Genomic DNA, 9183 nt, shown 5'->3' with positions numbered 1-9183 from the left:
ATAATTTTTATTATGACCATAAAAATAACCCTGTTGTCAATTACAATTTAATTGGATATTTTAAAATAACTAAAAGTGTATAATTACACTGTTTGGAATAGAAAGGATAAATACTAGAGGTGATGGATACCTTATTTACCCTAATTACTACATATTATATGCCTGAATCAAAATATGCTCTATAAGACATATATACACATACTATATACTCAAAAATAGTAATAATAAATTACGAAAAAAGATTAAAAATTTAACTAATGGGAACAATATTCTTCACTTCATTTGCAGTTTAAAGCTACTGGCAAAGTGATTACTAGTGATGGTAGTCCACCATATGCCAAATAGTATACTTCTTTCATCTTTTACTTACACCATTGAGTATAGTGGGATAGGTTAAAGTTAGTGGCATAATAATGCTTCATTAAATGCACAATAGTTTTAAGATGGTAAAAAATAAAATTAGGCCGGGCATACTGGCTCACACCTGTAATCTCAACACTTTGGGAGGCCGAGGTGGGTGGATCGCTTGAGCTTAGGAGTTCGAGACTAGCCTGACCAATATGAGCAAACCCTGTGACTACTAAAAATACAAAAATTAGCCAGGAGTGGTGTCGCGCACCTGTAGTCCCCACTACTCGGGAGGCTAAGGCAGGAGGATTTCTTGAACTTGGGAGGCAGAGGTTGCAGTCATCGTGCTGAGATCATGCTGCTGCACTCCAGCCTGGGTGACAGAGCAAGACTCCGTCTCAAGAGACAAGTTAAATAAATAAATAAATAAAATATAAATTAAGTTCACACATAATCTAACAATTTTAAAATATATTACATTTTATTACATAACAGTAAAATTAGTAAAATAATACAATAATTGATTAACTATAATTTATAATTTCTTTCTCTCAGTATAATGTAGAAAAGTATTACTCTGAACACCTACCTTAAACATTGCTTAATTCAGGTTAACTACAATGAGCCTCTCCACTTATATTTTCATCATGCATCTTACATTTTAATGTCCTTACTCTTTTATAAAAAAGGTCATAAAGAATGTCCAATAAAGAATCTCTAATATCTCTGATGCAGTGACAATTGATCACATATGTTCACATGTGAATACAATAGAAATAAAGTAACAGCATAAAGTAATTTGAAAGCTGTATTACATCATTATTCACTTTTCAAAAAATTGTTTTCAAGGAAACCAGTATACTTTCAATGTAATTACAAAGCTTCAAAAAAATCTCCTTTTTTATATAGTTATATACAAATAGTTATATCAAAAGTTATATTCAAATAATTTGACTTTAGTTGTGAATTCATTTTTATACTCAACACTGTTATTTAGTGTAATGTCTGAAGTGTCAGTACCTTATTCTTTAATTCTCTGATATGTACATACAATTAATTTTGAATTAAATATTTTTTCATGTTGACTGCCTCTGCAAAAATATTTTTTAGTATAAACTCTGGTGTTTTCTTTTTTTTTTTTTTTTTTTTTTGAGACGGAGTCTTGCTCTGTCGCCCAGGCTGGAGTGCAGTGGCCGGATCTCAGCTCACTGCAAGCTCCGCCTCCCAGGTTCACGCCATTCTCCGGCCTCAGCCTCCCGAGTAGCTGGGACTACAGGCGCCCGCCACCTCGCCCGGCTAGTTTTTTGTATTTCTTAATAGAGACGGGGTTTCACCGTGTTAGCCAGGATGGTCTCGATCTCCTGACCTTGTGATCCGCCCGTCTCGGCCTCCCAAAGTGCTGGGATTACAGGCTTGAGCCACCGCGCCCGGCCAACTCTGGTGTTTTCTGAGCTGCACTTTTTTTTTTTTTAAGTGTTTCCAAATTCATTACATTTGCAAGACTCTTCTCCAATATAAGTTCCCTGATTTGAGCAAAGCTGCAGCAACTGCTTCAGGGTTTTCCTCTAGTACAAAATGTGTGCAATAAACCCCCTCTAAATTTGTAATGGTTGTCTTCAGAATAAACACTCTTCTTCACTTTAAAGGCTTATATTTTCTGAAAGACTTTTTGACAGTAATTGCACTTTTAATGCTTTTATTAACTATGAACCTTCTTATGTTGAGTAAGATGTGAGTAGGCATTCATGGGTTTTCCATATTCTTTATATTTGTACAATTTTTCTCAAGGATACTAGCTTTCCTGCGAAATAAGGTGTATACACTGACTAAAAGTTTTGCCACATTCTTCATGCTTGTAGGAATTTTGCCAGTATGAATTATCTTACTATCAAAAATGGCAACCATATAAAGGTTGTTTCACATTTTATATATTTCTAGGGTTTCACACTAATATAAATTTTTTATGTCTAGAAAGGATGGAGGTGTTGATAAAAGCACTGTCACACCTTTCACGTTTGTAGAGTTCCTCTTCAGCATGAATTATCACCATGTCTCTTAAGAATTAAAACTTGTGGCCAGGCATGGTGGCTCATGCCTATAATTCCAGCACTTTAGGAGGCCGAGGTGGGTGGATTATGTGAGGTCAGGAGTTGGATACCAGCCTGACAAACATGGTGTAATCCTGTCTCTACTACAAATACAAAAGTTAGCTGGGCGTGGGGGTGGGCACCGGTAATCCCCTCTACTTGGGAGGCTGAGGCAGGAGAATGGATTGAACCCAGGAGGCAGAGGTTGCAGTGAGTCGAGATTGTGCTGTTGCACACCAGCCTGGGTGATAAGAGTTGAAACTCCATCTCAAAAAAAAAAAAAAAAAAAAAAAAAAGAACTTGTTATATGCCTTGCCACATTCTTCAAACTTGTGGAGTTTCTTTCCAGTATGAATTATGTGTAATAAAAGTTGAGAAGTTCCTTAAAAAATTTGTCGCATTCTTTATATTTGTAGGGTTTATATTCCATATCAATTCTCATAGTTAGAATTGAGGGCTGGTTAAAAGCTTTTCCACATTCATCACATTCATATGGTTTCTCTCCAGTATGAATTATCTTATGTGTAGTAAGGTGTGAGGATAGGTGAAAAGCTCTGCCACATTACTCACATCTGTAGGGTTTCTCTCCAGTATGAAATCTCTTATGTGTAGTAAGTTTAGAGGAGCGCTCAAAGGCTTTGCCACATTCTTCACATCTGTAGGGTTTTCCAGTATGAATTTTCTTATGTGTAGTAAGGTTAGAGAACTGCTTAAAAGCTTTGCTGCATTCTTCACATTTGTAGAATTTCTCTCGCGTATGAATTATCTTACGTGTAGTAAGGCGTGAGGACTGCTTGAAGGTTTTACCACATTCTTCACATTTGTAGAATTTCTCTCCGGTATGAATTCTCTTATGTGCAGTAAGGTGTGAGGACTGGTGAAAGGCTTTGCTGCATTCTTCACATTTGTAGGGTTTCTCTCCAGTATGAATTTTCTTATGTGTAGTAAGGTTAGAGGAGTAATTAAAAGCTTTGCCACATGCTTCACAGTTGTAGGGTTTCTCTCCAGTATGAATTATCTTATGTGTAGTAAGGTCTGAGGACCGCCTGAATGCTTTGCCACATTCTTCACATTTGTAGGGTCTCTCTCCAGTATGAATTTTCTTATGTGTAGTAAGGTTAGAGGAGTACTTAAAAGCTTTGCCACATGCTTCACAGTTGTAGGGTTTCTCTCCAGTATGAATTGTCTTATGTGTAGTAAGGTCTGAGGACCGCTTGAAGGCTTTGCCACATTCTTCACATTTGTAGGGTTTCTCTCCAGTATGAATTTTCTTATGTGTAGTAAGGTTATAGGAGTACTTAAAGGCTTTGCCACATTCTTCACATTTGTAGGGTTTCTCTCCAGTATGAATTATCTTATGTGTCGTAAGGGTTGAGGACCGGTTGAAGGCTTTGCCACATTCTTCACATTTATAGGGTTTCTTTTCCGTATGAATGATCTCATGTTTACTAAGGGCTGAGGATGACATAAAGGCTTTGCCACATTTATCACACTTGTACGGTTTCTCTCCAGTATGATTTCTCTTATGGGTAGTAAGAGTGGAGGAGTGCTTAAAGGCTTTGCCACATTCTTCACATTTGTAGGGTTTCTCTCCAGTGTGAATTTTCTTATGTCTAGTAAGGCTGCAAAAGTAGTTAAAGGCTTTGTAGGGTTTCCCTCCAGTATGAATTTTCTTATGTGTAGTAAGAGTTGATAACTGCTTATAAGCTTTGCCACATTCTATATATTTGAAAGGTTTTTTCCCAGTATGTCCTCTCTTTTGTCTGTTTGAATTTGAAAATTGATGAAACACTTTCACATATTTATCACATTGAAATATTTTTCTCGGGGTAGTTGTCAAACACTGGTTAAGTTCATTATAACCTTCTTTGTGCACCTTGTGCACCTTCTTGTGCACCTTCTTGTGCACCCTGCACTCATCCACACTTTCAGGTCCTTTTTTTAACTGTAAATCGCCATGTCCACATTTTTCATACCTTCTCAGTATCACTTTTTGGAAAGTATCTTTTATGCTCTGCTCTGGCCAAAGGTCTTGGGCAAAATGAGAATATATAACTGAAAGAAACAACAAAAACACATTACTTCAATTGGTAGACTCAGATAAATATAAATATGTCATCTTGTATAAACTATAGTTTTATACAAACTACATAAGCAAGATGACACAGCAAAATACCATAGCTGTAATTTCTTCCTGGACATATAAATTTAACAAAAACATACTGACCAAAATACATTTGTAAAAAACTTATAAATAAGTTGTGAAGGGCCCCAGGTGAGCACAATGCAAAGGGCCAAATGGAAGATAATAGAAAAGTCTGTTACTTATACCCAACACAGCTGTTTTTGCTCTCCAGTATAACATTGTGCCTTTAAAAGCAAATTGTCGACTGGCCAGGGTGACTCATGCCTGTAATCCCAGCATGTTGGGAGGCTGACGTGGGTGGATCAGAAGGTCAGGAGTTTAAGACCAGCTTGACAAAGACGGTGAAATTCAATCTGTACTAAAATTCAAAAAATTAGCTGGGTGTGGTGGTGGACACCTGTAATCCCAGCTACTCAGGAGGCTGAGGCAGAGAATTGCTTGAACCTGGGAGGTGAAGGTTGCAGTGAGCTGAGATTCCCAGAATCTCTAGTTAAGACAATTGATTTCAGACTATGCCAGGACAAAGCTATATTACAAAGACTGTAACAGGTAGCATTTTGTTAATGTCAAAATCTCAAAGATTACAATAAATACAAAATATTAGAGCAATATGATCCCATCAAAGTTATAAAATTTTCAAAAGCAACCATAAAATGTATATAAAGTAATTTTTAAAATTCCCAGTAAACTGTACAGGTCAAGCTTGGTGGCTCATTCCTGGAATCCCAACACACTAGGAGGCCAAGGTGGGTAAACCACATTAGATCAGAGTTTGAGACCAGCCTGGCCAACATGGTGAAACCCTGTATCTACTAAAATTACAAAAACTAGCTGGGCGTGGTAGCATGTGCCTGTAATCCCAGCTACTTGGGAGGCTGACACACAAGAATTGCTTGAACATGGGAGGGGACGATTGCAGTGAGTGGATATTGTACCACTGCGCTCCAGACTGGGTGACAGAGCAAGACTGTCTCAAAACTAAAATAAAATAGGCTGGGCACATGGCTCACGCCTATAATCCCAGGAACTTAGGAGGCCGAGGTGGGTGGATCATTTGAAGTCAGGAGTCCAAAATTAGCCTGGCCAACATGGTGAAAACCCGTCTCTGCTAAAAATACAAAAACTTAGCCGGGCATGCCAGCAGCCACCTGTAACCCCAGCTACTTGGGAAACGGAGGCAGGAGAATCGCTGGAACTCAGGAGGCAGAGGTTGCCATGAGCAGATATCGCACCACTGCACTCCAGAGACTGGGCAACAGAAAAAGACTCCATCTCAGAATGAATGAATGAATGAATGAATAAATAAATAAATAAATTTGAAAAATATTAGGTAAGTGAAATAGATAAGTACTGAAGATAAAAATGAGGATAATAATAAGAAATATTAAAATAGCAAAAAACAAAAATTGTGGATATAAAAAATTCAAAAAATAACTGAAAAATTTCTTAAAAGAAAAATTAATGTAAACATGAAAAAGCTGAACAAACTAGGATACACACGAAGATATTTATAACAAACACACACACAAGCAAAACTTCAAAACTCACAGATAAGAAGAGAAATTTTAGGAGCTGCAATGTAGGCAGATGTAATGATGAAGAATTTTTGTATTCAACTGAAGTTTATTTTTTACCACATTCAAATATATTGTTGGATCTTTTAGAGGTTTCATGTAATCCCCAAGGTACTGCCAAGAAAATATTTGTATGGATACACAAAAGAAAATTTAAAGAATCCTGAATGCATACCAATACAAAAATCAAAAAAACACAAAAACCACAGAAAGAGAAAAGGAGAGACAAAGATACAAGAATCAAATATAACAATTAATAAAATAACATTAGTAAGTTTTTCTCTTTCAGAAAACCATTTAAATACATATATAATTATCTTTCCAATCAAGAGATATACTTTCAATAAACAGGTTTATTAAGAAATTATAAAAATCAAGATTCAACTTGCCTTTCTACAAGAGTCAGCTGAGATCTAATGACAAAAAAAGACTGAAAGTGGCAAAACGGAAGTAGAAATTTCATGTAAATATTAACAAAATGAGAGGAGAAGGGGTCAAAATAATATTACACAAGCTACATGTTAAGTTAAAAACTGTCATACTTTTTAAAATGTACTTTAAGTCAAAACTTCAAAAAGACAAAGAAGGACATTAAAAAAATATATAGATTCATTCACTGGGAACCTATTACAAATTTGTATATACATGTGTGTATTTATGTGTGTGTGTCTCATATTGGGGTTTCAAACATAAAGCAAATACTAACAAAACTGAATAAACACAGAGAGAGCAATATGATTATAATATGACATTTCAATACTCCACTTTCTTTAATAAAACAAGAGAGAATATTAGTAAGGAAACAGAAGGCTAGAAGGCAGTAAAAAACAATGATTTCTAATGAAGGTATAGAGAACACTCCTCAACAACAACAGAATACACAGCCTTCTCAATAGCTCATACAACTTTCTTCTTTATAGACCACCTGTTAGGCCAAAAACAAAGCCTTAACACATTTTTTAAAACTGAAATTTTATAGATCACTTTCTATAACAAAAATGGAATTAGAGTATAAAACAATAATATAAATAATTGATAAATTTAAAAATATATAGAAATGATACAACACACTATTAAGCATGCACTTGTTGAAATTACTGGGCTGGGTGCAGTGGCTAATGCCTGTAATCCCAGCACTTCGGGAGGCCGAGGTGGGTGAATTTAACTCCATCTCAAAAACAAACAATCAAAAAAGGAATAATATTGTGAAGATGTCTATACCGTTCAATTTAATCTACAGAATTAATGCAATATTTTTCAAATTTCTCATTGCATTTTTGAATAAAAACAGCAAATCCAAAAGTATATGGAATCTAAAGAGATAATAAAGTACCCAATAATCTTCAAGGAATAATGTTGGAGGCATTACAATTTCTGATTTCTAAATACATCAAAAAGCTACAGAATTAAAACAATTTGGTATGAGTATAAAAGTGAAAAAGTAGACCAATAAAACAGAATGCAGGCCGGGCACAGTGGCTCATCTGTCTCTTATACACATCTAGATGTGTATAAGAGACAGGGTCTGAGGACCGCTTGAAGGCTTTGCCACATTCTTCACATTTGTAGGGTTTCTCTCCAGTATGAATTCTCTTATGTGTAGTAAGGTTATAGGAGTACTTAAAGGCTTTGCCACATTCTTCACATTTGTAGGGTTTCTCTCCAGTATGAATTATCTTATGCACAGTAAGGTTTGAAGACTGGTTGAAGGCTTTGCCACATTCTTCACATTTGTAGGGTTTCTCTCCAGTATGAATTATCTTATGTGTCGTAAGGGTTGAGGACCGGTTGAAGGCTTTGCCACATTCTTCACATTTATAGGGTTTCTTTTCCGTATGAATTATCTCATGTTTACTAAGGGCTGAGGATGACATAAAGGCTTTGCCACATTTATCACACTTGTACGGTTTCTCTCCAGTATGATTTCTCTTATGGGTAGTAAGAGTGGAGGAGTGCTTAAAGGCTTTGCCACATTCTTCACATTTGTAGGGTTTCTCTCCAGTGTGAATTTTCTTATGTCTAGTAAGGCTGCAAAAGTAGTTAAAGGCTTTGCCACATTCTTCACATTTGTAGGGTTTCCCTCCAGTATGAATTTTCTTATGTGTAGTAAGAGTTGATAACTGCTTATAAGCTTTGCCACATTCTATATATTTGAAAGGTTTTTTCCCAGTATGTCCTCTCTTTTGTCTGTTTGAATTTGAAAATTGATGAAACACTTTCACATATTTATCACATTGAAATATTTTTCTCGGGGTAGTTGTCAAACACTGGTTAAGTTCATTATAACCTTCTTTGTGCACCTTGTGCACCTTCTTGTGCACCTTCTTGTGCACCCTGCACTCATCCACACTTTCAGGTCCTTTTTTTAACTGTAAATCGCCATGTCCACATTTTTCATACCTTCTCAGTATCACTTTTTGGAAAGTATCTTTTATGCTCTGCTCTGGCCAAAGGTCTTGGGCAAAATGAGAATATATAACTGAAAGAAACAACAAAAACACATTACTTCAATTGGTAGACTCAGATAAATATAAATATGTCATCTTGTATAAACTATAGTTTTATACAAACTACATAAGCAAGATGACACAGCAAAATACCATAGCTGTAATTTCTTCCTGGACATATAAATTTAACAAAAACATACTGACCAAAATACATTTGTAAAAAACTTATAAATAAGTTGTGAAGGGCCCCAGGTGAGCACAATGCAAAGGGCCAAATGGAAGATAATAGAAAAGTCTGTTACTTATACCCAACACAGCTGTTTTTGCTCTCCAGTATAACATTGTGCCTTTAAAAGCAAATTGTCGACTGGCCAGGGTGACTCATGCCTGTAATCCCAGCATGTTGGGAGGCTGACGTGGGTGGATCAGAAGGTCAGGAGTTTAAGACCAGCTTGACAAAGACGGTGAAATTCAATCTGTACTAAAATTCAAAAAATTAGCTGGGTGTGGTGGTGGACACCTGTAATCCCAGCTACTCAGGAGGCTGAGGCAGAGAATTGCTTGAACCTGGGAGGTGAAGG

General features: G+C 36.2%; 1 pseudogene across 1 annotated transcript in view; it reads right to left on the bottom strand.

Annotated features, from left to right (window-relative positions):
- Positions 1-1825: 1825 nt before the first annotated feature.
- Positions 1826-9183, bottom strand: part of LOC105538638 — a 164818-nt pseudogene continuing 157460 nt past the window's right edge. The window contains exons 3-7 of the transcript XR_001005940.1: positions 8489-8610; positions 7653-8455; positions 4827-4838; positions 2867-4258; positions 1826-2390 (exon numbers count right to left, since the gene is read on the bottom strand). The product of XR_001005940.1 is annotated as a zinc finger protein 626-like (transcript). The remainder of the gene's footprint in view (positions 2391-2866; positions 4259-4826; positions 4839-7652; positions 8456-8488; positions 8611-9183) is intronic.

The sequence above is a fragment of the Mandrillus leucophaeus genome, unplaced genomic scaffold, assembly GCF_000951045.1.
Source record: "Mandrillus leucophaeus isolate KB7577 unplaced genomic scaffold, Mleu.le_1.0 Scaffold196, whole genome shotgun sequence".
NCBI classification, from domain to species: domain Eukaryota; kingdom Metazoa; phylum Chordata; class Mammalia; order Primates; family Cercopithecidae; genus Mandrillus; species Mandrillus leucophaeus.
The sequence above is the reverse complement of the archived record's forward strand: the minus strand, read 5'-3'. Positions and strand labels throughout refer to the sequence as shown.